Source organism: Streptopelia decaocto, assembly GCF_964273445.1.
Source record: "Streptopelia decaocto genome assembly, contig: HAP1_SCAFFOLD_117, whole genome shotgun sequence".
Taxonomy (NCBI): Eukaryota; Metazoa; Chordata; class Aves; order Columbiformes; family Columbidae; genus Streptopelia; species Streptopelia decaocto.
In genome coordinates this window covers 93060-118720 of record NW_028116876.1, presented here as the reverse complement: position 1 = coordinate 118720, position 25661 = coordinate 93060, and the positions used below count along the sequence as shown (strand labels likewise).

Genomic DNA, 25661 nt, shown 5'->3' with positions numbered 1-25661 from the left:
TGGTGCCACAGCTGGGGTGGTTCAGCCCAGATGTGAGGAAATGTCCTCAGCCAGGGACCTGACTGGGGGAGCTGGAGCTGTCAGTGCTGCAGACAGAGCTGTGACGCGGATGGAATGAACTGCCAGGCAGGGTGGCAGAAGTGAGTTCATCTGGTCTGCAAGGACAGCAGCCGCCAAGCACAGCAACAGTCCAGATCAAAACTCAGCCCAGACCTGTAAGGCAATTCAAGGGCCCCATAATGAGCTGTTACTACTGCAGGAACAGTTAAACGAGAAACAATGTCACTGTGTGGCCACTGATGAATTTAATAAGGGAAAGCAGCGATATTCTGTGTCTCTTGTCCTCCTGCAGGTAAATAATGGAAAGTGGCTCAGTGATCCCCTCCGCCAGTTCCCTCAGAACCCTCGGGTGTATCCCATCTGGCCCCACAGACTTGTGGGTTTCCAAGTGGTGTAGCAGGTTGCCAACCATTTCCCCTTGGATCATTGGGGCTTCACTCTGCTCCTCATGTCTGTCTTCTGCTTACAGGGGCTGGGTACCTGGAGCACAACTGTTCTGACTGTTAAAGACTGAGGTGAAGAAGGCATTTAGTACCTCAGCCTTTCCACCTTTTTCACCCCCCACCACCTGGATTCCTCCTTTTGTGCTCTGCCCGCTCCAACAGTTTGTCACTTGGTTATATGGTCAGTTTATCCTCACCCACTGAGAGCTTCTGTAAGCGGTAAGACAGCACACAAAGCCCATCCCCTCTGCTGCCCTCCCTTGGAATTCCCTAGAAATCTCTACAAACCCACTAAAGGAGCAGCTTCACTGCTGTTCAGATCAGCCAGCCAGGTGAACACGGGGCTCTGGAACATACCACAGGGCAACAGGGCAGTCCCAAGGGGACATGAGGGCAAAGGGGGACCTGGAGACACCTGAGAGCACCCACGTGCCCAGGGCTGAACTGGCCTGTTCCTCCCAACGGGACATGCTGCCCCTCGCTCCCCAGGCGCAGGGTCACAGTGGGGCCCTTTGTGACCTCACATGGTGACACCCACTGCCCTGCCTGTGCTCAGCGCAGCTGCAGCCCCAGCCCACACTGTCCGGCAGGACGGTGACGAGACAGGGTGCGAGCACGGAGCTGGCGAGAGCCCCCGAGCGTAGCCCACGTCTTTCATTGAGTTTGAGATTTAGAGAATCCTTTTGGTTGGAAGCGAACCTTTAAGATCATCGAGTCCAACCATACCCTCACTTCAGCTGCCCCTGGCAGACTCCCCTCTGCCCCCGGCAGACTTGTGCTGAGGACTCCCCAAGTGCAGCCCACGTCTTTCCCGGCTGCCCTTGGCAGACTCGTGGTGTTTCACCAAGTCTTCCCAATTCCTCACCCATACCTCTTTCCCCAAACCCACGAGATGGCAGACAAACACCTCACCTGCCCCGTGGTGGCCCTGGAGGAGGACAGGGCTCCCCAGGAGAGCAGCTCTCCAGCAGAGCCCCAGGAGCTGTGCATGGCCCAGGACCTGGAGATGGGTGAGTGAGGGGCCCTGATTGTCTGGGCAGGGCGGGGGCCAGCGAGCGCTCCCTGCTCAACACCAGGACCACGTTTCCCTGCACGCTGGCAGGGGGGTTCCACAGGTGTTGGCCATGATGCTGCCTGAAGCCCAGGGCTGCTCCAAGCTGGGAGCCGGCCCCAGCACAGCCTGTGCTGGCAGAGGGGACCCAGCTCCTGCTGCAGGGCACGGGCAGCGAGAGGCAGCTGGGCAGGCAGGAGGCAGCCGTGCTGTGGGACGTGGACCTTTCCTGCCCGTCTGAAGTGAGTTCCTCACCCGCTGCACTGGGGGCTTTCCCCGTCCTGCCTGGCTCCAGCATCGCAGCCCGTCTGCCGGGCACCCTCCAGCCCTGACATGCACGGGGAGACTGTGCCGGGGGATGATCCAGGTCAAGACTCCAGAGGGAAAGGAAGGTTGCTCAGGGCACAGAAGTCAGAGTGTAGAGTTGTTGCACTTTTGGCAAAGTGAGCAGGGGAACATGCTGTTTTCCAAAACTGCTCCTTGACCAGGAACTTTCAAGAGCAGTGTTAGGCTTCCCCCAGTTTTTCTGTGTGGGAGCTTAGAGCTTGTTTTCCTGGGTGCTCCTGTACAGAACTCAACTTTTAAATCTGCTTCTGTGCAAGAACATGGACTCATCTCTCTTCCAATGTGGTTTCTTGGCAGTTGTTGCTGAGGGAATGGCTCCGCCGCAGAGGATCCTCTTTCCCCCAGAGAAGATTTGCATGGCCTGGCAGCACAGCCAGAGAGCTGGAGCAGGACTGCACAACCTGGGCAACACGTGCTGGCTCAACTCTGTCCTGCAGTGCCTGACCTACACCCCGCCTCTGGCCAACTACCTGCTCTCTGGGGAGCACAGCCGGGCCTGTGAGTACTTTTGGCAACATTCCTTGTACATCTGTTGAGCAGGGCCCAAGGGCTTCCAGAATCTGGAAGCCGATCTAGGAGAAAAGTGGCCCTCCTTTGTCAGCTCCCTGAGTTGGTGTTCTCGGAACACTCAAGCCTAGAAGCAGCTTGTTGTATCTGGATGTGTTCATCTTCAGAAAGGCACCTCTTTCTATCCCAGGCTCTTGGTCCCTGTTCCTGCAAGTTAAACTCCTTTGCTTATTGCACAGAAAGCTTCCGTCAGTTCAGCATCCCTCTGAAGAAAGTTTTCTGTGCATTAAAATGTCCCGGGCTTGTTGGGACTTGGGCACCTTGGGAGGAATGGAGAATTCTTAAACTGCAAGACCTCCATTAGGTTTCCCATCGCTGTGGATATTTTGCAAACCTCAGGAGCTTCCCTCTCCCATTCCTCCCTCCCTCTCCAGGTCGCCGGAAAATCTTCTGCGTGATGTGCAGGATGGAAGAGCACGTTCAACAGGTCCTGCATTCCTCAGCCAGTGCCATCGAGCCTTGGGCTGTCGTCGATGTTCTCACACGTGAGTCCGTGCAGGTGCTGTGACATGATTGATGCCATTCTTGTAGGAGAGAACTAGTAACTTCTTCTTTCTTAGAAATAGGAGAAAATTTCGAGCATGGCAGGCAGGAGGATGCCCACGAGTTCTTACGCTGCATCGTGGATGCCATGCAGAGAGCTTGTCTGAGAGGAAACAGAGAGTAAGCAAGCAAATTGCCCAAGCCCTTTGTTCCCAAGCCCTTTGGAGTCCTTGATGTCCTCCCCTCAAGGAGAACTATGCCCAGGGCTTTCAGACAAAGCCAGACTCTGGGAGGAGACAACTCCACCTTCCCGTTGGTTTGCAGCTTGGACATCTCCTCTCAAGCCACTACCATCGTCCATCAGATCTTTGGGGGCTTTCTGAGATCCAGAGGTACTTTTCCACAGCTATTGCTCTCCTTGGAATTGTCTGTGCCCTCCTGTCTGCCTGCAACAACAGCCGATGGTGTGATTGGTGCAGTGGGTGTGAAGAGGGTAACCCGGCACAGTCAGTCGACTTCCCCTGTTGCTGAGCATTTCCATCTGCCTTCCAGTCACATGCTGGAGCTGCCAAGCGGTGTCCGATTCCTACGAGGCCTTCCTGGATGTTCCTCTGGATATCAAAGTAAGAGAGTTTGTAATTGTGCTTCAAGATGTCCCAAGGCCCCTGTAGCTTTCCAGATTCCACACAGTTGGCTTAAGACTGTATCTGACAAGAGAGGTTGGTGGTGGGCAGGAGGTGGAATGGACTGTGTTCTGCAGAGGCCATGGCAGGGGTCATGGTGCTGGTTTCAGCTGGACAGGCACACGTGCCCCTCTCTGCACTGTGACGTACCCTCCTCCTTCTTCCCTTGCCCTCCCTCAACACCTGTCTGGCTCCCAGGCTCGTGGGGGTGTTGTTTCCATCACTGGTGACACCCATACCATCGTAGCTGAACTGTGCAGTGCCACAAAGAGGTGGAGAACCCTAGGAATCCCTGAGAAATGAGGGAGATGTTCAGCATCACACCCTCTTTCTGCCTCCTGGGCACTGCTTGCGGGTTCACAGTGGGTGTCCTCAGTGTCATCAAGCTGTTTTTTTTGCGTAAACTCCTCGTAACTGTTTGGGTGTGGGAATTTCCCAGAGCTCAGGGCTCTCCCTTCTCACTCCTCCAGGCAGCCACATCTGTCACCGCAGCTCTGGAAGACTTTGTGAAACCTGAGCACCTGGATGGTGAAAACTGCTTTAAATGTAGCAAGTAAGGCTATTATTGATGATGTATTCATACTGGATCCTGTGCGAAGGTGTCATTGAGCAGAAGTCAGCTTTTCACATTGGATTAAGGCACAGTAATGAGACACAGGTTTTTAAACATGGCATTATGGTACTGAATAGCCTTAAAAGAGCACAGGGATGTGTGAGACAGGAAAGGCTGTCTGGCCTTTGGGGGAAAAAATGGTGTGTTTCAGCCCTTGGCTCTGTCCTGGCTTTCAAGGTGTGACAAGACGACTGCCGCCTCCAAGAGGTTCACAGTCCATGGCGCGCCCAAGGTTCTCACGGTGTGTCTGAAGAGGTTTGAAGCCTTCACCGGCGACAAGATCAGCAAGGTGTGTGCACAACTGGAGTGCAACGTGCTCTTCCTGGAGCGGGTTTCCCAAAGCTGGACGCTCTGTCGCAAGCTGCTCATGTTGAGATTTTCATGTTCCCTTCTGGGGACAGTTCCTGTGGGAAGACAAATGTGTCCTCTGCTCCCACAGAGCTGCTTTGGTCCAGATGAGTTTCCTGCCACCCAACTCATGACATATTGCTGTGTCCTGAAGTGTTCCAGGGTCATTGCTGAGCCCTCCTGGTCTCTCCGTAGGTTGTGGAGTATCCCCAGTACCTCGATCTTCGCCCGTACATGTCTCAGGCAGCCGGAGAACCGCTCCTCTACTCATTATACGCGGTCCTGGTGCATGAAGGTGACAGCTGCCGTGCAGGACACTACTTCTGCTACATAAAGGTGAAAAGCGACTTCCTTCTGAACAAAGGAAAAATGTATCCTGGGGAAAACTGACTTTCCTGGCCGTGTTACTGACAGCCAAGGATTTGAGGGGAGAAGGTTTCCTCAGGGGCTGGAATGCATATGTTTTGAACACTTCTGGTTTGGCAGTTTTTGGCCTGTGTTTTGTGGAGAAGCCGTGCCATTCATCTCCAGATATCGACGCTTTTCTTTGCAGGCCAGTGATGGACTGTGGTACCACATGAATGATGAGACTGTGAATCTTTGCAACAGTGACACAGTCCTCAGGCAGCAAGCCTATTTACTGTTTTACATCAGGTAATCACAAGTTTAAACTGTGTTCAGAACACATTTCCTTTTCCTGGCTTTGCTATTTTTCTTCTCATCCTCCTGAGCGTTTCTGTCATAGCAGACAATTACCACCTGCATTGTTCAGCCCAACCACATTTCCCATTTGTGGTCTTAGTTGCATCTTCTTCCTGTCATACAAACTGTTCCAAGAAAATGCCGGAACTCAGAGGAGGCTGCAAGAACAGCCCTCAACAAAGATCCCTCTTTTTTTCCCCAGGTGCTCTGATTTGGAAGTTGGACAAAGGGCTTCTTCCTCACCAGCACCACCAGAAGCCCGTTCCCTCCTCAGTCAGTGGGCGGCCGGCAGCAAGCAGGTGCGTTCTGTGGGAACACAGCATCTGCCCCATAGGACTAAGGCGGCTGTGAGGAGGTGGTCAGGGCACCAGATGGACAGCGGGTTTCTTTTGGGAATCTTGGCAGCGCTCTCTTTTCCCTCCCACGCGGCAGCTTTCTGCACAGTTGCAGCACGGCTCCCACGCCCAGCATCCACCTGGATCCATCCCATTTGTCCTCCCTGGCCTCTCTGCAGCCTCCAGGAGCCTTTGAGAGGCCCTTAGCTGTCCCCTCACAGCTTCTGGGGGTTCTCCACTGGTGGGTCCGGTCAGGAGGAAAGGGCAGGAGCTTCTCACAGCTCTCTTTGCAGGACATGGTGGGGGGCATGGAGGACTCTCCAGAGGACAGCAGCTCATCCGCACCAACCATCACCAGCCAGCAAAGCCGGGCAAGAGCGCAGGAGGCAGCTGCAGGCTGGCCGTGCCCCGTCTGGCCAGCCAGGATCAACAGCAGCTCCTCCGTGGGCTCCTGCTTGCGTCACTTCTTCCACGGCTTTCTCAGGCTGGTGTTCAGAAGGAAAGCTGCGTGCCCACTGCGCTGTCACCCCTGTGAGCGTGTGCTCCACTCTGCACGAGAGGACAGCAGCAAAGAGGAGCAGGGATTCAGCCCTTCTGCCCACTGCCAGGAGAACGGTGCCAGGGAGAGGCCCAGGAGCAGATCCCCGCACTGGGGCAAGGATCTCCGCAGCTGGGTTGTGGAGACCGGGGACTACGAACACTCAGACAGGAGGAGGGGGAGAACCAGTCCCCTGAGCTGTGATCCCACTCACAGGGACGAGGCAGCTCCAAGACCCTCCGATGGCAGCGCCCAGCCTGCACCAGCACCTCCAGTGTCCTCCACCAGCAGCTCCCAGTCTCTTCCTGCCACCAGAGCTGCTCAGGGGCAAACCCGGCCAAGGCGGAGAGATCGGAGCAGATCCCCGCGGCGGGACTATGATCTCCGCAGCCGGGTTCTGGAGATCACAGACCAGCATCGCTCAGCAAGGAGGACGAGGAGCTGGAGAACAAGTCCTCCACGGTGTGACCGAGCCCTAAGGCATGATGCAGCTCCAGGGCCCTCCAGCGGCAGCTCCCAGTGTCGTTCTGCACCCACAGCTGCTCGGGGGCAGACCCAGCTGAGGCAGAGGGAGCGGAGCAGATCCCCGCGGCGCCGCTATGATCTCCACAGGCAATTTGTGGAGATCACGGACTGTGACCCCTCAGCACAGAGGAGGAGGACGAGCAGGAAGGCTTCAGTGCCCTGGAGATGCAGATGAGGAAAGCGGTTGGTGGTGACGGGGACAGATTGCAGCCTGGATGAGGGAGGACACAGCATCTGACGCCTGTGATGCTGGAGAGGAGGAAGAGGAGGAGGAAGAGTCCAGGAAGCAGCAAAGCTGCCCCAGCAGGGACCAAGCTGCCCCAAGTGCACCAGCAGCCAGTGCTGCCTGTGGCAGGAAGAGCTCATAGAGCCCTTCCAGAGCCACGGGCAGCTCTGCCGGCCGGCCCGCCTGCCCACAGGCCCTGGAGGAAGAGCTGAACCTGCGTGCTACGGCTGGGATCGCTGCTCAGAAACACTCACTGGGCACCAGAGGGCAGAAAAGCCAAAGACACGGTTAAAAACAAACTCTTGTTGGCCTCGTGTGTCTCATTTATGGGATGTTTGCTTCTCTGTGGGTTTTGAGGCAATTGGAGAAATCCCCATTCTGAGAAGTCTCTGTGGTGGGTTTTGGGAGCTGTGTGTTGTGTGTGCCCATCTTGCCGTCTCTTCTGTTTCAATGTGGAGTTGTAAGGAGCCATTGGAAGGGGGAATGTTGTTTTTGGAACTGATCTGGCACCTGACCCCAGCAGGGGAAGGACTCAGAGACATCAGCCTACGAATCCGTAACGTAAAACAAAGTCCATTTGAAATAATCCCAGAATCCAAACTGATTACTGTATTTTAAAAGTTAATCTAGGGGGAAGGGTAACCAAAGAGCCAGGAATCCATATTTTGAATAAATCAGTAAGGTTAGAGGGTTGTTAGAGTTAGATGAATGAGACAGGTAGACTGAGGCAAGCAGTGGGTAGTCTGTAACCCTGCAGAACCAGCCGACGGGGAGCAGGGGAGGGATGTGCAGCTGGATCGGTGGATATGTAAGCGGGGGGTTTTGTCCTATTCCCGGTGCCTGTCTTTGGGTAGAACACCTGGTCTTGCCAAATGGTTTATAAAATACACTTTGCTGAGAGATCCTGCCCGGGCTCTTCTCTTGGCGAGGCGATTGTTTCCTACAGCAGGATTTGCAGCAGAAGTTTGGCAGGACAAGAGGCCCATGTGGTCAGACAGCACAGCAGACACTGGAACGTGGGGTCACGGGCACCAAACCCAGCTCGGGTGGGAACCAAGAGGGTGCCCTCGTGGTCAGGGTCTAAAGCACCATCTGTAGCATCTGCCTGTCCTTCTGAGTGCCCAGAGCCTCCTTCCTGGGGCCAAATCCTCATGTTTAGGGTCCCCACGTGTCTTTCATCACCCATGGCCTTTGCTCAGGGCCCACAGCCTCATTTTCAGGTGGAGCTCGCTGCCCGGCAACAACCGCCCGGAAGTCTGTGGACAGTCAGTGGATGAAATGCAGCCAATCACATTTGAGGAGGCAGGGCAAGTCATGTGATTGAAATGTAAGCAGCCAATCAAGCTTTGAGACCTGCAGGACAGTTGGTGACAGTGGGACAAACTGGGCAGTGATCAGGGGCAGGCTGTGCTGGCGCAACAATCACACCTGGTGGGAGTGCGGCACATGGATGATTGACAAACAGTCTGACCAATCATTTGGTGGGGAGAGCAAGTGGGAAATCCCAGACAGCCAATCAGAGGAAACAGTGCCTCAGGGAAGGCAGACACTATGGAGGGAGTGACCCCTCAGGCAGCCAATCAGAGAAAGCATCGCCTCAGGGCAGGGTGGGCCCCAAACCAGGGGAGAGTCACAGCCCAGGCAGCCAATCAGCTGCAGGATCAGCTCAAGGGAGGAGACTGACAGCCCTCCCGACCAATGGTGGCACAGCCCAGGTGGTTGCTGTGCGGGCGGCCAGGGTGAGTTTTGCCATGGCGGCCGTGGAGCTGCCCCAAGGCTGAGCAGCCCCGGCCCAGCCCTGGGGCCCTTTTTCCTCCCTCTGGGGCCCTGGGGCTGTTGTTGCTGCCTCTGGCTCAGGTGTGCGTGGGCTGCTCTGGGCTTGTTCTCCTGGGCGGGGGAGGGGGCAGGGGGCACTTGGTGGAGAGGAGCTGCTGGGGCTGGAGCTGGAGAGAGCAGGAGAAGGGGAAGCAGCTGGAGGGTGAAGTGCAGGGGATCCCCACAGCTGCTGCTCCAGCTGCACAGAGACAGCTGCCCCTCTGGGTGAGGAAGAGTCCCTGTGAGCAGCCTCAGCAGAGCAGATCACAAACGTGCCCCGCAGGGTCTGTGTCAGTGAGGAAAATTACTGTACGGCTGTAGAGTGTGTGTGTGTGGTGTGTATCCGGGAAGCCTCGTGGTGTAAGAGCTGTAGAACACCGATGTGTTCTCTTAGGTGCAGGATGGGCGAGCGACTGGAGCTACAGAATAGGAGGGGAGGAGAAGACAGACAGACAGAAGTGCCTGAACTCCACAGCTTGCCTGGCAGTGCAGAGAGCAGGAAGTGCGGTGAGTCCTGGGCCCTTGGGGACATTTCACCCTGTTTTGTGTCCCAGTCCCTCCCTGCTCCCTCCTCTTTCCTACTGTGCCCTTCTTCCTCTTCATCTCTTCTCTCTCTGTCCCTCTGCTGCTTCCTCCCCTATTCCTCCACCCTTCTGAATCTCTGTGCAGGGTTTCTCATATCTCCCTCTCCGTCTCCATTCCTCTGTGTTCTCATCATCCCTGGTTTCTCTTTGTTGTCATTCTTGTCTGTTGCTCTGTCCTGCTCCGTGCCCCATCATTTCTCACTGTATCCCTCTGTCCTGCTCCCTGCGCTTATTCCTGCCCCTCTTCTTTTTCACTCCCTCTCCATCTTGCTGCCCACCCCAGGATTTTTTCCCCAATCTCTATCCTGCCCCCAACCCTTATTGTTGTTTGTCTCTCCTGCTCCCTTTCTGTCTTTCTGCCTGTCTTCCCTTTCCCTGTTCTTCTTTCTCCATCTCTGTCCAGATTACTGCCCCTTTTCCTTCTTGATATCTTTCTGTCCTGGTTTTCTTTCTGTCTTCCTTTCCTGTTCCCAGTCCCATCCTTTCTCACTATATCACCCCTGTCCAGCTGGCTCTGCCTTTTCTTTGTCTTCTCTTCCTCTTTCCTGCTCATCAGCCCTCTATTCCTCTTCCTCCAGCTCATTGCTGCATGTTTCCCTTTTCCAGTCTCTTCATTTTGATCCGAACTTTGCTTTATTTCTCAGTCTTTCTTTTTGTCTCTCCATCTGTACATCCCCCTCCCTGTCTTTCTCTACCCCCTTCCTGCTTCTCCTCCTCCCCCCTCCCCATCCCTCTGTCCTGCTCCTCAGCGCTGCTGTTTCTTCCTCCCTGTCTCATCACGGCTCCTTGTCCCTTTTTGCCTTGATCTCTCCATCTCTCCATCCTTGTCCCTGTGTGTTTCTTTCTCTCTCAGCTCCTCTGTCTTCTCTCTTGTCTCATTTGTCTCTTTCTAGTCCTCTGTCCTTCTCCCCAGCAGCTTCAACTGAATGACCAGGTGTCTGTGCACTCTGGTGTTTCCTCATCCCTGCCCTGGGGAAGATCTGTGTCTGAAGGGCTGGGGATCATTTAGGAGCTGGTCTCCTTCTGCAGACAGCAGAGCTGGGTGCAGCTACAGCAGAGGTTGTTCTCAGCTGCTGCTTATGCAGCTTGTTGGAAGAGCAGCTGTGGGGCTTCTTTGGAAGGGAGGTTTCTTGTTCTGTGCTTACTGCTCCTCGGGATCCTGCACAGGAGCGGTGTTGGGGTCTGCAGGGACGGGTGGGACCTGCTGTGATTCCTGGTGAATGTGAACTCAACTTGTCCTGATGTCCTCGAATGAAACCAGACTGACTGTAGATGGTTTTCTTGCCTGTTTCAGTTCTGAACTACATGTTTGGCACTAAAGAATTGAGACTTTTGCTGTTTTCCAGATGTCAGTGACTGCGAATCAGCTGAGAACATCACTGCCTTATGTACCAGGGCAGGTGGTCTGTGATCAGGGATGTGGACTTGCATAGCAGTGCTTTTATGAACATTTTATGGTCTTGCCACTTGAAAGCCCTTCATTTTCCTAGAAATTTTAAGATGATATTTCTTATTTGGAGGTTCAGACTCTGGTTGGACTTGATGTTGAATGGTCCATATAATGGGGTCCATAAAATAAGAATCTCGCTTCCTTGTTGTTTTCTTACACTGTCTGAATTTGGTAAGCGAAATAAAGAGTGGTTGACAGTGTCTGTTTTTTGAGAGTAACGTATTCCTGACTCTCTCTCTTTGTATGGTGAAGGTTTCTGCCTGCACTATGATTTTGCTGGGCTGTGAGGCTGTGTTGGAGCAGCAGAGGTAAGAAGTGGTGGCTTTAAAGGCATTGAAGCTGTGGCAAAACTAGCAGGAAAAGCTCATTTCTTCCTAGAGAGCTGCCTGACAAAAATAGTTACAAGTAAAGACCCTTGAAGTTGGCTTTTTTTTTTTTTTAATTTACTCTTAATATGGAGCTTTTGGTATTGATTGATTGATTGATTGATTGATTTCTGGGAAGCAAGAAGTGAGAGCCTGTGCACTCCCATAGGCAGCGCTGCCTCCCAAAGAGGTGCACCCTTCTCCACTTCTGTTCCTTCCATGCTCGTGTAGCACAAGGCCATGCAGTAGTGTGTAGATGTGGTGATTCCAATGTGACTATGAGGTCACAGCCCCACGGTGACGTGCTGTGCTGTGTCTTGGCAGCAGCAGCATCATGGTGCGAGCGTGGGGCCATGGTCCTCACCCTCCTCCTCCTCCTGGTGTCCCTGCCAGCCTGGGACGCCCAGGCTGCTCCAGCCGAGCGCAGGGAGCAGGTGGGCAGGCAGGGGCAGCACCAGCCCCGAGCAGCTCAGCAGGGCAGCAGTGGGGCCAGGGCTGGGGCCGGGGCCGGGAGAGCAGCTGGGCTGGGCCGGGCAGGGCGAGCCAGGCAGCACCAGGGTGTGGGCAGGGGGCAGACGCCCCGCAGGGAGGGGAGAGGGGCTGCGGCTGCTTCAGGGGCAAGTTCTGGGCAAGCAGGGGCTGGGAGTGGTGGCACAGTGGCAGAAACCAGCACTGAGTCCCTGTGGGGCCCTCCCTGCCCCCCAGCCTCGTGCCACACAGCCCCATCCCAGGGCACGCTTTGAGCCTTTGGGCCTGTTTCAAATCAAAGCTGGGATTGCTTTGGCCCTTTGGGCCAGTTTTGAGCTAAATCTGGGCACATTTGTGCCCTTTGGGGTCGTTTCTGCCTAGATCTGGGAGTTCTTTGTCTTTGCAGTCCAGTTTATACCCAAATCTGGGGGTGTTTGGGCCACTTTTGGCTGTTTTTTACTCAAATCTGGGCATACTTTGACTTTCTGGTCCAATTTCACTCCAAATCTGGGGATGTTATACCCCTTTTTGGCCAGTTTTGATCCAAATCTAGTGGTGCTTTGGTTTTTCTGGCACTTTTTACCCGATATGCTCAGGTGCTTTTGCCCTTTTTTTCCCCTAATGGAGGTGCCGTGTTCCCAAATACAGAATATTTTTACCTTTGCCAGCAGTTTTGCTCCCAAATGTGGAGGTTTTTGCCTCTTTTGGCCACTTTTTGCCCAAATACTCAGAATCTTTTGCCTGTATTGGCCAATTTAGCCCCCAAATATTTGGAGTATTTAGTCATTTTTCCAGTTTTCTCCCTAAATAGGGCTATTTCTCTGCAATATATGGGCATTGTTGTCCTAAATATGTTGTGCTGTGTTTTGTTTTGTTTTTTCTCTCTTCTTTATGTCCTCTTTTACTCGAAATGCAGGAGTATTGCTCTGTGAGCCTGGAAACCTCTCTGATCTGTGCTTGACTCCAGGGCATGGCATTGGCAGAGGTGATCGAGCTTCTCAGCTGGATCCTGGTTATGAGCCTTGGGCTGTCCCAGAGGTAAGTTGTCACTGTCTGTCTGCTTGAGGGAATAAACTCTCATATTTTAATAGGTTATTCATGTGTGATTGTACCCAAGATCATCTCAGAGGCTTTTCAAAAGCTTTTTGTGCCTTGGTGGTGTTACACAGACAGGTCATAAATACTATTTGCCTGAAAACCTGCTAGGTCTCAGCAAAAAGGTCACCCATGTTCCATTTCTAGCTGTGGGAACGTACACCTTTGTATGTGTCTTGTGTCATTATCTCACCCCCTCCCATCACTGCAGGTGACTGAGGAAGAAGGAGATCACAACATGCCATGGAAGCTCCTCACCCATGTTTGACTCCCTGTTTGGTTCCTGCAGTCCATGGTGATCAAGCCTCTTGGTGTAATCCTGTTCCTGAGCCTGGGGGCAATCCCAGGGGTAAGTGTTCAGTCTTCATTGGTCACTGGCCTTTTGCATTTGCTAATATTTGGTTTATTATTTGTTAACATTTTCCTGCAATAGTTGAGTCTTGCAGTAGCCAGCAGGCTCTTTGCTAGAAGAAACATGGATGATCATTTTTTGCCCTGGTGCTCCATGCTTTCGTTTTGTGTGTGTGAGAGGTTTCCTGGTCAGAAGGCCCTGAGAGCCCCCATGTTTGTCCATCTGGTTCTTGAGGGGTGTTGCATGTGGCCTGGTCACAGTAGTTTGGAAGCTGCCAGGTCCCAGCCAAGGGTCTGCAGCCCCTCTGCAGCTTTGGAAATTTCAGCATGCGTCTGGGCCCCATGTTGTTGCCTGACCCCCGTCCAGGCACTGCAGGTCACTGAGGACAAGGTAGATCACAACGTGAAATGGAAACGCTTTTCCTTTCTCCTTGATTCCAGCCGTCCCTGTAGGCAGCGGCTACTTGACTTCTTGAACTTGAGTCTGTCCGTGAGCCTCAGGGCGATCCCACAGGTACGACCTTGGACCAAATGAGCGTTTACATGTTAATTTTCTGTTCCTCTGAAATTTAGCTTTCTACTTTCTTGGCTGACGCTCGGTCACGCAGAGGGGAAGTGGGTCCGGCTCAGTGCTGTGCCCCAGAGGGCTCTGCCTTGCAAAGCTCTTTGCCAACTGCTCCATCTCTGCACTGCTCGCAGTGCCGGCTGCCGAGCCAGCAGCAGGTTGGGGCTGAGTTTAGAGCTGGGTGAGCTCCAGGGAGTCCTTTCTCCTGACAGCTCCAGGCCTGGTCAGTGGCCACAGCAAGTGCTGGATAAATGTTGGCAAGATGCTCCTGATGGAAAGGGAGAGAGGAGCTGCCACTGGGATGGGTTTGGATCCTGAGGACACAGCGGTGGGTGACAGGGGTGGCCATTGCGGAGGGCCAGTGTGAGCTCTGGTGCTGCTGTCTCCAGGTTGGATCACCAGACCCAGGCCACCATGCTGGTTCACCAGATCTTTGGCGGATCCCTGTGGTTCTGTGTTGAGCGCTGGCTGCCAGGTCCTGGGCCTGTGACTCTCAGGGCAGCGGTTACCCTGAGAGCCTTGCAGTAAAAACCTTTTGGGAAAACTGCTGAGTGTGTGTAACTTACCCAGAGGTGCAGCTGGTCAGTCTTGTGGTTCCTGTGGGTTGTGGTGTGTGTTGTAGTGATGAAAAAAGCTGTTGGCTGGGGGCCCCCAGCTCTTTGCCCCCAGCTGAGTAGCCCATGTTGGCAGTTATGTACCAGCACTTGCTGTCCCAGCACACAGTGGAATTGCACACTGTGAATCCTGGTGCCGACATCCCAGAGCCCAAAGCTGGAGAGGGGGAAGACGGCAGCTGCCTGTGCTGTGCTGGGGTGGTGTTGGGTGCAGGTGTTGTGCCAGGGTGTGCTTACTGCTCTTGCTTTTGCAGTGAAGTTCTCAGTGTGCAAGAGCATCTGGGAGACCTCTGACCCTTTCCTGGACCTGGTGCTGGAGATCAGGTAGTGGGGCAGGGTGTGGGTGGAGGGAGCTCTGCTCTCACAGGGGATGTTCCTGCAGCTGCACCGTTACTGCTCTCGAGGCTGCGTAACTGCCAGTGTCAGGCAGGGTGCAGGCAAGAGGGAAGCAGCTTCTGTTGTTGTGCTGCCTCTGTCTGGCAGAGCAGAGCCTGTTGCCTGAGCATGAGCCACGACTCCTCCATTGAGGCTCCACGGGACTGGGGACAGTACAGCCGTCCCTCATGGCATGCTGGCCAGTGCCTGGCTGGGGTCAGGCTCAGGGGTTTGGTGCAGTCTGTGGCCCTGTGCTCATGATCTGTTTTATCTCTTGGGGCCATCGTCTCTGATCAGGTGAAAAAAGCTGTGACCAACAGACCCATGTCTTCACCAGTGACAGGCCAGGTGAGTCCTGAAGGCTGTTCTGGACCAGAGCTGCAGGGAGCTGCTGCCCCTCTGCCTGCTCTGCGAGGGCAGGTGGGCTGCAGCTTGGCAAGGAGGCAGGCACTGCACCCAATGGACAGGTGTGAGGGAGGATGACTTGCAGGAAGGATCCTGCTCAGTTAAGAGTTGCTGTGTGAGCTTGGAGAGGATGGGATTGCAGTATCACCCTGTGTCCTTGGCACAGTGATTCAGCCTGGAGGCCCAAAAAGCTGCTCGCCCTCCTGCAGCTGCCTCCTGTGCCCAGAACAGTTCAGAGCTCCTGCAACACCAGCAGCACAAGTGGGGCCAAAGCAGAGCTGTCCTGGCAGAGCTCCTGGGAGAGCAAGCAGCCACCTACCTCACCCAAGCTGCTGCTGGAGCCCATCCCCAGCCAGGAGCCCAGGGGCAGTGGGGAGAATGCTGAGACCCTGGAGAGGGACTCCTGCAGCAGCAGTGCTGCCAGCCCAGTGCACGGCACAGCGGGGATCTGCCCAAAGCGTCCCAGAAGGCCCAGGGTGGAACCAGGAGCTTTTGCACCTCTCAGGAATCAGGCTGTGGCATGGACCTCCCTACTACCTCCAGCACCAAGATGGCTGCACCCAAAGACTCCAAACTGGCAAAATTGAAATCCTCCCTGTTGGCCAGTGCTGCTTGGAGCTGAACATCACCATGTCACCACCACCAGCCATGAAGCTGGTACTTTCTCCCAAAAAGTGAGTCTGAGCTTCTGCCTGGAGTCTTCGACAGGTGCCTTGTGTCTTCTGAGCTGGAGATTGTGTTGGGGAGAGTGTAGACTGGATGCTGGGTGTCTTGCTAAGCTGGAGGCAGACAGGGAGAGCCCCTCAGCCCCAGGGCTGCAGCAGTTGCTCTGGTTTGGGGTACAGGGCCAGGTCCCCGCTGTTGTTCCCATCCCTGATTAAGGCTGGAGAAACGCCTCCTGTCTTCTTGCTCAGGACAGAGGGGCGGCTGTGCCAGTCCCTGGAGCGGGGTGGCCTCACCAATCTTCTATGAGTGTCTTGTCCCCTGGGGCGATGGGAGCAGGTGACTCCCCAGCTGGAGGCTGCAGAGTCTCCTCCTCCCCACGCAGGGGCTGGGACCGGCCCTCTGGGCGCCGCTGTGCAACCAGGGCTCAGGACAGTGCGCTGGGGTTTCTGTTGTTTAAATTTCCTTCCTTCCTTTTTTCGTTTCTGCTTCTAACAGAAAACACTTCTGATTTGTTGACCACCCCACACTTTCCTCTCCCCTTCTGTGTCTTTACCCTTCTTTTTTCTCTGGGCTCACCTTCTTATTTTCTTCTCTTGCCTTATGGAATCCTCTTTTCTTTAGATCACCAAGTTTGTTGGTTTTTTTTTTTCATGTCAATAACTGCAGCGCAGCATCCTGTGGAAGGCGAGCAGAAGTGACCATTGCACACCACCTCAGTCACAATTTGCCAACCACACCTACCCGTTGGACACCACCCACCCCAACTCCTTGGTCTTTTGGCAAGTCGAGGTAAGTGGTGCCAGTCGCTCCCAGGCTCCTGCATGGCAGCAAGGCCAGTAGTCCATGAGGCAACAGTCTGACATGGCAGGTGTCCCGGGGGAGTGATTTCAGCAGCCACCTCTCCTGTTCTCTTGGATTGGCTAAGATGGTAGCAGTTGGGTGCTGTGCTTGTGCACTGTGGAGTGTGGAGGAAGAGGGGGGCTCCTGCTCCTGACCTGGCCTTCAGATCATGTCAGCCTCTTTTCCTGTTCTGCAGGCTGTCCTCATGTGCTCTCCATTGGCCAAATCATGAAAAGCCGACCTTCAGCTTCATCCTCAGCTCAGCCCTTTGGCTCCCAGCCTCCCCATGACCAGCTGTTCCACTGCCCACCCTTCGCACCACCTTCCTCCCTGCAGCAGCGAGAAGGAGCCCAGCCAGGTCACCCCTGGTTCCTCCAGAAAGTGTCAGTGTAAGCAGCACTGTGGAGCAGACAGCAGCCCCTGTGCTCTGGCTGTGAAGGACAAGGATCAAGTCTCCAGCCCTCAGGGAAGAAGAAGAAGAATCTCACAGGAGGGCTCAGTGTCCCCTGCAGGGAAGGAGGTGGCAGGCAAGGGTCCCAGCGGTGGCAGGGAGGCACCCAGCTGTCAGCACCGAAAGATCAGGCCCGTGGTGCAAGTGTCAGGCCCCAGGACCTGTCTGGACACAGGGCCCATCTGCCCCCTCAAGAGGAAGAAAAGAGGAGATGGAGGAGACTTAAGAGTGCTGCTCAGGGTTAGAATTAGGTTTAGCATTAGGGTTACAGATTGTGGGTAAGGGTTAGAATGAGGGCTTGGGTTTAGGTTTAGTGTTTAGGGTTTGAGTTAGTGATAGGGTTAAAGTTAGGTTTAGGGGTTAGGATTAGGATTAGAGTTACAGTTTGCTGTTAGGTGCTAGGGTTAGACTTAGGGTTAGATGAGTGTTAGGGGTTAGTGAAGAGTATTATGGTAAGTAGTTAGGGTTAGGGGTAGGGACAGAGTTCAGGTTGGGTTTTGGTTAGAGGTAGGTTTATGGTTTAGGTTTAGAGTTAGTGTTAGTGGTTAGGATTAGGGTAGGGTTAGGGATGAAGAATTGGCATTGTAGTTAGTGGTATGGTTTGTGGATAAGGGAAATGGTTAGATTTTGGGTTTGAGGTTAGGATTAGGGGTCTGGTAGTGCTTGGAATAGTGGTTAGGGTTAAGAGTGTTAGAGTAAGGGTTGGAATTTGGGGTAGAGCTGGGGTTAGCGGTTAGGACCAGGATCAGAGTTTTGCTGAGGGTTATCATTTGTTGGTTATTGTTTCTTGGCTAGCGTGTATTAGTTAGGATTAGAGTTAGGATTAGTGTTTAGGGTTAGGTTTTGGTGTTAGGGTTAGGGGCTAGGGTTAGAGGATATGTTAGGTTGAGAATTAGTGCTACAGGTTAGGAGTAGGTTTTTATTAGCATCAGAGGTGGGGCTAGTGTTTCGTCAGATGTAGGGATAGGGCTTTGGGTAAAGCACAGGGTCAGGATTAGATTTACCAGTTAGGGATTAGGGTTAGTGTTAGGTTGAGATAAAGTGTATGGTGAGGCTTAGATAAGGGTTAGGGATTTGGGTGTAGAGTTAGAGTTAGCATTAGGTAAGGTTTCAGGTTAGGTTTAGATTACAGGTAGGTTTAGGTGTTAGGGTTATAGTTAGGATTAGGCTTTGCGATTAGGGTTAGTCGTTAGTTTTCGAGTTCTAGTTAGAGGTAGGATTAGACTTAGCCTTAGGGAAAAGAATTAATTTTAGTTTTAGGGATAGGATTTGGGTTAGTGTTAAGGTGTAGGGGTTATTGTTAAAGTAAGTATGAGGTTTAGAATGAGGCTTGCAAGCTAGAGTTGGGGTTAAGGTTTAGGAGTTAGGTTTAGAATAAGTGTTAGGGGTTTGTTTTTGTGGTTAGAGTTAGAAGTAGATTTAAGGATAGGGTTATAGTAAGCAGTTAGGATTTAGGGTTATTGCTATAGTTAGGCTTAGGGTTAGATTAGGGTTATTGTTAGGGTTTGGTGTTAGGGCTTTGGTCAGGGCTAGAGTTAGCATTAGGTTTCAGGTTTAGTCTTAGGGTTAGGATTTACAGTAAAGGTTAGAGTTAGGGTAAAAATTAGGGCTTAATTTAAGGGTTAAGTTAGGGTTAGATTGAGAGTTAGGGTTAGGATTAGGTATAGGTCTAGCATTTAGATAAGGGTTAGGTTTTAGATAAGGTTGAGGGTTAGTGTTAGATAAGGTTTTGGGTTAGGGGCTAGAGTTAGGGTTAGAGTTTGGGATAGGCTTAGGGAGCATGGTTAGGGTTAGTGTTTGGGGTTAAGGTTTTAAGTGAGGGTTATGGGTCAGGTTTTGGGTTAGTCTTAGAGTTGGGATTAAACTTTGGGCAAGAGGTTAGAGTATAGCGGTAAGGGTTAGGGTTAGGAGGTTGTGTTTGGGTTAGATGAGGTTTAGGATTAGGGGTATGTGTTAGAGTTAGGCTTTAGGGTTAAGAGTTATGGTTAGTGCTAGAGTTAGAAGCTAGGGATTAGTCTGAGAGGTAGGGTTTGAGGTTCGGGTATGTGTTTGCATTGGGGTTTGGGTTAGGTGTTCAAGTATTAGGGGTAGGATTTGATTAGTGTTAGAGTTCGAGAGTAGTGTCAGTGGAAGTGGTTAGGGTTAGGGGTTAGTTTTAGGAGGTAGGGCTAGGGTTAGGGTTATGTTTAGAGTCAGGGTTAGGGTTAGAGTTAGCTTTAGGGGGTTGATGATAGGCTTAGGTATTAGGGAGAAGAATAAGGGTTAGATTGAAGGACAAGATTATGGCTAGGATAAGTGGTTAAGACTTAGGTTTAGAGTTATACTTCCTTTTAGGGTTAGATTAGAATCGTGTCAGTGGAAGTGGTTAAGGTTAGGGATTAATTTTAGGAACCAGGGCTAGGGTTAGGGTTATGTTTAGAGTCAGGGTTAGGGTTAGAGTTAGTGGTAGGGTCAGGGTTTGATTAGGATTAGGGTTAGAATTAAGGTTAGGGCTTTTGGGTTTGGGTTAGGGGTAGAGTTTGGTTTTAGGTTGAGGCTTAGATTTGTGATTACAGTAAGAAGGCTAAGCATTAGATTTAGAGTTGGAGTTAGAGTTAGGGTTAGGGGTTTGCATTAGCGTTCCATTAGGGTGAAGAGAATTGGGTAGAATTTAGGGTTAGGCTTTGGGTTGAGGGAGTAGCATTAGTGGACATAGTTAGGAGTAGCTTAGGTGTAAGGGTTGGAGTTTGGGGTAAGAGTTAGCGGTTGGTCTTAGAGTTAGGGGTAGGAATTATAATTAAGATTAGGGTAAGGGTTAGATAAGTTTAAAGTTTAGGGGTTAGGCAGTAGTGCTAGAAAAGGTGGTTAGGGTTAGGTTTTAGAATTCTGTTGGAGATAGGGGTTCAGGTTCATGGCTAGGGAGTAATGTTATTGTAAATGGTTAAGATTAGCATAGGAGATTAGGTTTAGGGGTGAGGCTAGAGTTAGGGTTAGAGTTAGGGTTAGGATTCTGTTTAGAGGTCAGGTTAGGGTTAGATTTCATGTTAGGGTTAGTGTTGGGTTAGGTTGGTTTAAGGGTTATGGTTAAAGTTAGGTTAGTGATAGGGTTATGGTTAGGTTAAGGTTAGGGTTTAGGTTTAGTGTTAGGACTAGGATCCAAGTTAGGGTTAGAGTTAGTATTAGGGTTCAGGCTTACCATTAAGGTCATAGTTAGCGTTAGGGGTCAGCATTAGAGTTATCATAAGTGTTCGGTTTGTGTTAGGTTAATGGGTAAGGGTTTGAATTAGGGTTAGTTTAGGGTTAGAGTCAGTCGTAAAGGCTGCAGGTTAGGATTTAGGGTTAGGGCTTGGTTTAGTGTAGTGTTTGGTTTAAAGCTGGTGTTAGTATGATGGGTTAGGGTTAGTTTTAGGGTTAGGCTATGGTTATGGGTTAGGGTTAGAGGTTGCATTAGGGTAAGATTTCAATGGTTCGAGTTAGGGTAAGGGTAGAGTTAGGGTTAGTTTTAGTGTAAGTGGTTAAGGTTAGAGGTAGGGATAGGCTTAGGTTTAGGGTTAGGTTTAGGTTTTGGGTTATACTAGGGTTAGTTTTCGGGTTGAGGGGGTTTGGTTTAGGTTAGATTTTGTGCAAGAGGTAGGGTTAGGGTGGTGTTTGGGTGAATGTTATGGTTAGGTGAATAATAGGTGTAGGGTAAGTTTTAGGTTTAGTGGTTAGGATTATGGTTAGGGTAAGGGATGGATAAGTGTTAGGGTTATGGCTTAGGGAGTTTTGTTATTTGAATGGTCAGTTTTAGGTTTTAGATTTATATTGAAGGGTTAGGGCTAGGACACTGGCTTAGGGTTAGAGGTAGTGTTAGTGTTATTTTTGGGATAGGGGTTTAGGGTTATAGTTAGAATGATGGGTTAGGATTTAGCATTAGATTAGAGATAGGTTTAGGTTAGGCTTTAGGGTTAGGCTTAGAGGTTGAGTTAATGGTTAGGGTTAGATATTGGGGTTGGGTTAGTGTTAATTTTAATCTAAGTGCTTACGGTTGGTGGCTGGGTTCATGGGCTAGGGATATGAATGGGGCTGGGATTAGATTAGGGTTATGTTTAGCTTTAAGGTTTGGGTTAGAGGTGAATTTAGGGGTTAGGTGTAGATTTCAGGTTAGAATTAGCATTAGGTTAGGTTAGGTTAGTTACGGCTTACCATTAAGGTTAGGTTAGTGATAGAGTTAGTGTTAGGTTAGGGTTAGAGTTTAGTATTGGGGTTACAGTTTAGGGTTACTGTTAGAGTCAGGGTTAGGGCTCAGTTTTAGATTCACAGTTAGAATTAGTGGTAGGGGTTAGGATTAAGGTTAGGGTATGGGTTGGAATAGTGTTACGTTTCGGGGTTAGGGTGTAGTTTGGATTTACATTTAGGGTTTGGTTAGTGTTCAGGTTAGAGTTAGGGTTAGTGGTTAGTTTTAGATTTACAGTTAGGGTTAGGTTTAGGGGCCAGGGAGTTGTGTCAGTGGAAGTGGTTAAGGTTAGGGTTTAGTTTTAGGATTTAGGGTTTGAGTTAGGGTTAAGTTTCAGATTAGATTTAGGGTTAGGGTTAGATTAGAGTTAGATGATGGTGTTTACAGTTACACTTATGGTTAGGGGTTTGGATGAGGTTTACAGTTAGGATTAGATTAGTGTTAGGATATAGTTAGTCTTAGGGCTAAGGATTAGGTTTCGGAGTTAGGGAATAATGTTAGTGTAAGCAGTTAGGGTTAGGTTTTAATATTAGGGTTGAAGGGTAGGACTAGGGTTAGGGTTAGAGTTAGGATTATGGGTAAGTATTAGAGTTAGATTAGGTTTAGAAGAGGGTTAGAATGTAGGCTTGGAGTTAGCATTAGGGGTTAGTTTTATGTTTTGGGTTAGAGTTAGGATTACGTTTTAGCTTTAGCTTTAGGTTAGAGTTAGGGATGGGGTTAGCATTAGGGTTAGGGTTAGTGTTAGGCAATAGTGATAGTGGAATGGTCAGAGTTAGGTTTTAGATTTATATTAGAGATGGAGGTTGGGGTTGGCATTAAGGGTTGCAATTCTGGTTAGTGGTTAGGGGGTAGTGTTAGTGTAAGTCGTTAGGATTAGTGTAAGGGGTTAGGTTTAGGCGTTGGGGGTTGGGATAGCTTTAGGGTTAGGTTAATGGGTTAGGGTTTGAATTAGGGTTAGTTTAGGGTTAGAGTCGGTCGTAAGAGTTGCAGGTTAGGATTTAGGGTTAGGGCTTGGTTTAGTGTTTGGTTTAAGGCTGGTGTTAGTATGATGGGTTAGGGTTAGTTTTAGGGTTAGGCTAGGGTTATGGGTTAGGGTTAGAGGTAACATTAGGGTGATATTTCAGGTAATAGTTTGGGTAAGGCTAGGGTTAGGGTTAGTGTTAGGATTATGGGGGTTTTGGTTTAGGTTAGATTTTGGGCTAAGAGGTAGGGCTAGGGTGGTGGTTGGGTTAATGTTAAGGTTAGTTTTAGGTGAATGATAGTTGTAGGGTAAGTTTTAAGTGCAGGGGTTAGGATTAGGGTTAGGGTAAGGGATGGATAAGTGTTAGAGTTAGTGCTTAGGCAGTGGTGTCAGTGGAAGTGGTTCGGGTTGGGGTTTAGCTCAGGGTCCCAGGGGGATTTGTCAGGTTCCAAGGCCTGGATGAAGAGCTCCCTTCTTGGTCGCACACATCCAGAAAGACAGGGACACGTCTGTGACTGATCTGCCTGGCGCTGTCCCACCAGCAGTGGCAGATGCATCCTGGAGAGGAGTGGAGCTGCCAGGCGCTGTCAGAGGATCTCCCTGAGGTGCCACTCGCTGCCCACCCAGACTCACACACTGTCCCTGGCTGTGACAGATACACCAGCTACGAGCTCTGGACACAGGACACAACAGTCCAGCAGCAAAGACCATCTCTCCTGTCCTGAAAGACTCTTATGACCCCTGGAGCCCAAAGCCATGGACCACATGAACTCATTGGACATTTTAGAGGTGTGGCCTATAGGCTGAGGAATGAGATCTGTGTGTATTTCCAGAGATAGGAAAAGTGCTGTTGATTAACTGGAATGTATTGGAGAGTGTGGGACCCGGGCACAACACAGATGGTACAGAATAAGGGGGGGGCACTGTCCTGGTTTCAGCTGGGAGAGAGTTAATTTTCTTCCTAGTAGCTGGTAGAGTGCAGTGTGTTGGATTTAATCTGAGAAGAATGTTGATAGCACAGGGATATTTTGGTTGTTGCTAAACCATGTTTATACCAAAGCAAGGACTTTTCAGCAAGGAGGCTGGAGATGCACAAGAAGCTGGGAGGGGCACAGGCAGGACAGCTGGCCCAAGTGGTCAAAGGGATGTTCCACACCGTATGATGTCATGCTTGGTATGTAAACTGGAGAAAAGTTATCTGGGGGACCGCTGTTTGGGATCTGGCTGGGTGTCACTCAATGGGTTGTGAGCAATTGCATTGTGCGTGACTTGGTTTATATCTCCTGTTATTATTATTACCATTTTTGCAATTGCTACTATTACTACTGCCATTATTATTATTATAATTACTATTACTATAATTATTTTATTTCTTATCATTATTATATTATATTTGTTGTAGCTGTTGTAGCTGTTGTAGCTGTTGTAGCTGTTGTAGCTATTGTTGCTGTTGTTGCTGTTGTTGCTGTTGTTGCTGTTGTTGCTGTTGTTGCTGTTGTTGCTGTTGTTGCTGTTGTTGCTGTTGTTGCTGTTGTTGCTGTTGTTGCTGTTGTTGCTGTTGTTGCTGTTGTTGCTGTTGTTGCTGTTGTTGCTGTTGTTGCTGTTGTTGCTGTTGTTGCTGTTGTTGCTGTTGTTGCTGTTGTTGCTGTTGTTGCTGTTGTTGCTGTTGTTGCTGTTGTTGCTGTTGTTGCTGTTGTTTTGCCTTTCTGTCTCATTAAACTGTCTTCATTTTAACCCAAGATGTTTGTTTCTTTCCTGATTCCCTCTCCCATCCCACTGGGCTGGAGGGAGTAAGAGAAGGGCTGTGTGTGATGTTCAGCTGCCTGCTGGGTTAAACAAAACAGTCCTGGTGAAAGGAGTGATCATGCAAGGTGTCCCAGAGGAAGAGGTGAACCTGAGGAGGGCACAGGGTAACAAGGGCCCTTCAATGCCAGGACAGGCTGTGAGGAGCCAGGATGCCAAAAGATGTCAGACTGGAGAATGTTTCAGGACACCATCTTGGTTCAGCCCTCCTCTGCCTTTTGTGCCATGAGAGACACCCCATGGTCCTGCCCAGCCTTGTCCTCGGCTCCTGAGCCAGCTGGGAAGATGGAAAGGGCTCAGCAGCAGTGATCCTCATCCAGCTGGGTCTGTTTCCCAGCCCAACCAGCGTGGCCAGAGCAGAGTCACCCATGGCCCCAGGGCACCACAGCCCCTCGCTCTGCAGAGCAGCATCGCCAGCTCAGGGCGCTGTGGGGAGCACAGGGAGGGAACCAGGACCAGCCGGCCAGGCCAGGCTGGACACCCTCACCTGGGGAAAGGGATGTCCCTGGAGAAGAGCAAGGGAGCATTTCTGTGCCTGCAGGGAGGAATCCAGCAGGAAGAGAAACCTCTTTCTGCAGACACTCATTTGGGTCAGGCTGCTCTGTTGCTGGAGCAGGACTCTTGTTCTGGTCTGAGGAGAGGGGCTGGCACTGATGGACACAGGTCATCTGTGGTGGGGATCTGCTGGAGTTGAATCTGCTTTTCCTGTCTGTCCACACCTCCTCAGGAGACACTCTGCATCAGTATCCATTGGAGAATTCTACTATCACATCTTCAAAGTGCTCATTCAAAGTGTCCTCTTTATCTGCTCTCCTGAAACCTCTCTAATTAACTCTACAAGCTTTCTAGAGCTTGAAGAAAATCATGCAGGAGACACAGCTTGTGAGAGCTTGGGGCATTTTAGTGAGCTCATGCTGCATTTGAGGCTGAGTCCATGAACCTCAGGTACTGAGAACAAACAAAGCTCTCAAGGAGGCAAAGTCAGAAACAAAACTTCAAAGCTCCTTGAAGTGTTAATGGGCCACACTGAGGCCTGTTACTGACAAAGGCTCCCCAGGGATTCGTTGGAGGCTGTGATGACAGGTGCCCTTCCAGTGACATTTCTTCCTCCTGATATTCAGTCTCTATCTTCCAAGTTGCTCTTCTTGCCTTTTTTTCTCCCTCTCCTGCATTTTCCCACTACCATGGAAAGCTTGACCATCTCATAAACTGCCCTTCAAGCAGGGAACCCAACCTGTCAGGCTTCTTGTGGTCTTTCACCTCACCACACAGAAGTAACCTCACCGTGATCTTGTAAAACCCATGAGTGCCTTTCAGCTTCTCTGGTAGACATGACCATGTACCAGCTGCTGTCCTGCCACGTGCTCAGGCAGAATGGACATGACAGCCCATCTCCAAGTCCTCTTCGTGGACAGGGCCTGTCCTAGTGCAGAGGTTCTTTCCCAGCCATGTCCCTGCTGCTGGTCTGTCACCTCCAGAGCCAGAACTGACCCCATGGTCCCCTTCACAGCCACAGGCTTTTTACTGGATTATGAGCTTCTGAGACACAAATTACCTCATAACACCACGCCCATCATTCGCCCAGTAAGGAAGGGGTCTTAGGGTTAGAGTTAGGGGTTTGTCTTAAATTTTAGGATTAGATTTAGGATTAGTATTTAGGTTTACATTTAGGCTTAAGTTTTAGGATTTGGTTTAAGGTAATGGTTGGATTAGGGTTAGTGTTAGGGGTTCCGGAGTTG

General features: G+C 51.1%; 1 long non-coding RNA gene across 4 annotated transcripts in view; it reads right to left on the bottom strand.

Moving 5' to 3' along the window:
* LOC309452032 overlaps nt 1-25661 on the bottom strand; it is a 64650-nt gene that overhangs the window by 19095 nt on the left and 19894 nt on the right. The window lies entirely within an intron of this gene.